The sequence below is a fragment of the Camelina sativa genome, chromosome 9, assembly GCF_000633955.1.
Source record: "Camelina sativa cultivar DH55 chromosome 9, Cs, whole genome shotgun sequence".
Lineage (NCBI taxonomy): Eukaryota > Viridiplantae > Streptophyta > Magnoliopsida > Brassicales > Brassicaceae > Camelina > Camelina sativa.
The window spans coordinates 7521962-7527734 of NC_025693.1; the positions used below are offsets into that span (position 1 = coordinate 7521962).

Here is a 5773-nt window from a genome sequence, read left to right on the forward strand (position 1 = left end):
ATAAGTGAACTTATCAGTTAAAGTTCGAAGTATCTTCTCAACTATCTTCGAATCTGGCATGTCTTCACCATTGCTTCTCATCTTGTTTGAAACTGACATTACTCTCTCAAAGTAATCATCAATTTTCTCATCATTCTTCATTGTGAGAACCTCAAAGTCTCTTCTCAGGGTTTGAAGAACAGATCGCTTCACCCTTTCATTTCCTCCAAACTTTCTCTTCATCGAATCCCAAATGATCTTAGATGTTTTACGATCCAAGATCTGCTCAAACACAACCCGATCAAGTGCCTAGAACAGGTAATGCTTCACTTGATGGTCTTTCATCTTGAGCTCCTCGACCTGCTTCTGCTGCGCTGCAGTCGCTTCGATTCCCTCTGGTAGCTCACTGTACCCTTCTTCTACCATACTCCACAATACCTTAGCACGCAAGAGATTCTCCATCAGCTCACTCCAATGATCGTAATGACCATCAAAATGAGGAATTTTGGTGAGTGTTTTGTCGTCGCTCATTTTCTCTCTCTCTCTTAGATCACTTTGTTCGCAAGCTCTGATACCAAATGTAAGATACTAGTTTCAAAGACTTGCAAATTGCATCAGAATGATCTGGTTCTCATTAGCTCTAATGCGGTTTATAAAGATACAAAGAAAATTGAAACAGAACCTAAAAGATAGGACACGATGCAACTAGCTCAACTAGTTCCACTTACAACGGGAATATAGCAAAACAACTTTGACACATTCTAACCAGAAGAATAGGTCTCTTATTGACTTAAACTTACTCAACACCTTCCCATGCTACAAATGCCTCCGAGAAATATTTAAGATTCGACAAACTTTGACCAAGTGCTCTGGATAACGTAAGATACCAAAGGTTAAGAAAACATGATTATTTCTTTTATGTCAAGAAAACAAAAGAGCAATTACCATAATTACTTACACGCCGCCATATTTGATGCAACTAATGACAGCGAAGATGATACCACCTTTAGAGCCATGGTTCATAACCAGCCGACTTCCGTACCAAGTTAGGATTCCCCAAATAGTATAAGTGACACCATTGCTCCCAATGGCAATTCCTTTAGCTAGCCCTTGTCTCAACCCTAGCTTCACCGGCCCTTTAAGTGCAGTTGAGAACTTTCCTATCATTTTGTTCTCACTACCAAATGCATAGACAGTTCGAACTGATGATATGGCCTGCTCAGCTATAGAACCAGCCTCATTGTACTGCTCGCGTATTTTCCTTGAGATGTTGACGAGGGCTCGTCCATACATTAGTCCCGGGACTATAAGAAGAATGATGAACGGAAAGCCTACGATTGTGAGTCTCCACAGCAAGATAAAGCTTACTATATAGCTTGCGACAATGCCGAAACGAAAGAAACAGTTTCATGAAATATGTTTCTTAGTATAATTGTTGTTCTTTTTTACGTACTTGTAAAAACTTTTGCATTTCAATAGAATAACCTTTATGATAAAAAGAAAAAAAAAATCTAAAATTGATTTTCTTAACTGCAACATCAGTAAATGAGTTTTGCCAAATCTAACATGGCTTCCATATGTACAAATTTTTAATATTTTTTAACTGAATCCTAGAATAGTTATATCTGGTGACCAAAAAGAAAAAGAAAAAAAGAAGAGTTAAATATTCTGGTTATGTTAATCGTTTTTATAGTAGTATATTATCTTCACGTATGCATACAATTATTAAAGACCAATTTGAACATTAAAAACAAATATCTTTTAAAAAAAATCATACATGTTACGTTAGCTGTCTTTACGTGATATCTTCAGGAACAGTGCTGACGAGTACAACTAAATAATAGATTATTGCACCGTAGTAATAACCCACCTGGCTTTTACGATCCATCTCTGTCATATTCACAAATCACCCACTAAACCGTTTGTGACACCCAACTCTTACGATAACACACTTATATCAAACAAATGAGACTATATCCCATGACTACCACCACAACGACAAGCATAATACAACGTGTTATTTGTTAACACACACCATCCCCGTGCATATTGGATCCCTCATGCCTAAACACTTCGCATCCGTCGGTTTGCCAGCTATTTTGATCCGCATTCCTCATTCATAATCACCACACAACTACAAGGATCTTTTTTTGCAGGTTTTTCTGTGGCTCACTCGCATTTTTGTTCACAAAACATGCATTTCGCGAATCACGCAACCCAACATTAAAATACTTATATTTAATTTAAGTTCTATCTCTAAAATACTAATTCTTTTTGTTTTCTTTATACTTTTTATATAAAAAAAAATTAATTATACAGTTATAAATATTAATACATTCAACAAACAAATCGGTTATATATGATACCTTCCGTTTTTTTAGTTGTGGTTTTAGAGTATTTTTTTTTATAATAGTGTAGTTTTAAATTTCTAATACATATATTAATTTGGTAAAAATATCCATTTTCTTTCATCTGTTTTAATATATTAATCAAAAAAATTAGAAAATATATTTAAAAAATGTAAAATAAAAAATTTAGTTATTTCATTAATCAGTGTGAAAAAATCTTAAACGAAATTTAACACGGAAAGAAGTATTTAACTAATTACCGATACTTGGCTAATCCCTAGACTAAAAAATTAACATAACAGTACTGTACTTGAATGCGAAAAAGAGACCAACTTGTCCTCATTTTAATCAGCCGGTTATGAATTAACTGTTTAGAACTAGCAACTACGTGAATCTGGTTCAACAACAATTGTGGTCAGCATCGGCTTAAGTTAACTGGTCAATGATAACGTATATCGTAGTAATAAAATCCAAGATTTAATCCACTAAACCCAACCAAAATCCCAAGAATGAGTTAACGTCGACTTGGCGTTTCTCCAATTAAATTAATCGACTTTGGTATAATAATTAAATCAAACTGAACCAATAATTAAATAACACCAAATAAATGAGTTGGGTAGGGTTAAGAAAATCCAAATTCAACTTCACGATAATGTAACCACTGTAATAACCGGGCAAGGATTCAGATGTCTGGTTCAACAAACAATTCCAACTCACAGTAATCACAACACCATAACCCAATAATTGTGGCAAGGTTATTATGTTACGGTTTGTGAACTTAAATAAACAATTATTATTATCTCTGCAAGAAACCAGGATCGAAAAATGTGTATTAAATGGTATTTTCAAATGGTATTTTCGAGTTTGAGAGGTGTTTCTAAATGACTAAATCCAACTATAGTTATCCAAAAGGATTTATTTATTAAAATTGATTACCATGCAGAGATAATAAATAAGAGCATTATATAATTTAAAATTGAGGAAAGTTTGACTAAATACATTTAACTTTTATATAGGGAAACCCTTACAACAAGGACGAAAAAAAAAAAGTGAAAATTAGAAAGCCTCTGGTTGCTTCCTCAAAACCTGCTTTACGGGTCCAACTCAACCAAATTCCTATTCTGTGGAAAAAGATAGCATGGAGAGGTAGGAGTTTATTGAATCAAATGGTTAGACAATGAGAATGTTTTGTTTGTGTGGCTAGGATGCTTACATGCATGGAGAAAATTCTAATGCCTTGGCCGTTAGAATGGAATACTCAGCAAGACCAACAGGGGTCCTCCTCCGTAAGGTCCTCCTCAAGTACCCCTTAATCACTCCAACTGTTAGATAATGTCCTAAGTTGAGCCCAACAACAATCCAAGACAAGGCCCATTCCAAGTTGTGCCCAACTACTCAACCACAGAAGAAGACAAATCCTTCAAAACTTTCAGATGGAGCTGCAACCATAAGGAAACAGATTCAAAGCTCTCTTAACCTTATGTGATGACTAGGTTTGTGATCAGCTGTCCCCTAAAAATAAGAATAGGAAAACCCCTAGAGAAGTCTAGATTGTTCTATATCCTATATAAGAACTACTAAGACTATTGTAAACATTATTGAGAAATAAGATCATTTTACCAAAGTATTGAAATATCCTTCATAGTATCAGAGCCATTGTAACCTTAACAGGTGTTTCAATGGCCGATTCCTATCCTTTACCAGACAATATCCATGTTTCAAGCACTGTCACAATCAAGCTTACCAACACAAACTACCTCCTTTGGAAGACGCAATTTGAATCTCTGCTCTCTTGTCAGAAGCTTATCGGCTTTGTGAATGGTGCCGTCACAGCATTGCCACGTTTCATCACCACTCGTACTGGTGACACCACCACGAAAGCTCCCAACTCTCGCTTTGAAGCTTGGTTCTGCACAGACCAATTGGTTCGTTCGTGGCTCTTTGGCACTCTTTCTGAAGAGGTACTCGGGTATGTTCACACTCTCCCTACCTCTAGAGAAATCTGGCTCGCTCTAGCTGAGAACTTTAACAAGAGTAGCATTACTAGGGCGTTCTCAATATGTCGCACTCTGTGGGTATTAGAGAAGAAAGATAAGACCTTTGCTGCTTACTGTCGTGGGTTTATCTTGATCTGTGATGCTCTGAGCTCCATTGGCAAACCTATTGACGAGTCTATGAAGATTTTCCAGTTTATGAATGGGTTAGGTCGTGACTATGATCCTATCACCACAGTGATTCAAAGCTCTCTTGGTAAGCTAGCTCCTCCGACTTTCTCCGAGGTGGTCTCTGAAGTTGACAGCTTTGACTCCAAACTCCGCTCCTACGAAACCTCTGATTCCATCTCTCCATATGTTGTGTTTCACACTCAATGGAGGTTTCAACAGAGGTGGTTACTGTGGTCGTGCCAGAGGTCAGAACAATGGCCGTGGAGGATACTCAACTCGAGGACGAGGGTTCTCTCAACATCAAATCTCGCAACACAACTCAGGAGAGCGTCCCACTTGCCAACTCTGCGGAAAGGTTGGACACACAGCAGACCGATGCTACAACCAGTTCAATAACAATTACCAAGGTGGAGACTTAGCTCAGGCTTTTAACACCCTCCATGTGTCTGATGCTACTGGCAAGGAATGGGTCACAGACTCTGGTGCAACTGCTCATATAACTTCCTCTCCTGGTAACCTGACGCATGTCACCTCTTACGAAGGTAATGATGCTATCTTGGTGGGTGATGGGGCCGTTCTCCCGATCACTCATGTCGGCTCTACCTCCATCTCTGCATCTACAGGTACAATTTCTTTAAATGAGGTTCTTGTCTGCCCTGAAATACAAAATTCACTTCTTTCAGTCTCAAGACTTTGTGATGATTACCCATGTGGTGTATATTTTGATTCAACTATGTCTATGTGATTGACATAAAAAATCAGAAAGTGGTGCTAAAGGGTCCGTGTAATAAAGGGCTATATGTGTTGAGAAACCTGGAGTTTGAAGCCTACTTCTCTAATCGGCAATGTGCAGCATCAGAAGCAGTTCACTACAAGAAAACAGGCAATTTACGACTACGATTGGCGACTAAACCTGTAGTCGCCAAATTTAGGGACTATATAACGACTGTTTAACTACTACGTTACAACTGCTAAAATTTAGTCGCAAGTTAGTCGTTTTTTGCCGACTGAAATGTGTAGTTGGTTCAGTAGTCGTTAATTAGCGACAACTTTACGACTGAAAGACAAGAAAGTAATTTTGTCAGCAAACAATAGCTAATTTGGCGACTAAATGGTGACAACTGCGGCGAGTCGTTAATTTGGCTACTAAAATACGACTACTTTTGTTAGTCGGCCATTTGGCGACTGTTAAGCGACTATTGAGGTGAGTCGCAAACATGTCGGCCAAAAAGAAACACGTTTTATTCGTTTGTGGGGGTTGGTAAGCTTTGTCTTGTTGCG

At 37.7% G+C, this 5773-nt stretch overlaps 1 pseudogene; it reads right to left on the reverse strand.

Moving 5' to 3' along the window:
* LOC104715091 overlaps positions 1-1272 on the reverse strand; it is a 45509-nt pseudogene extending 44237 nt beyond the window's left edge.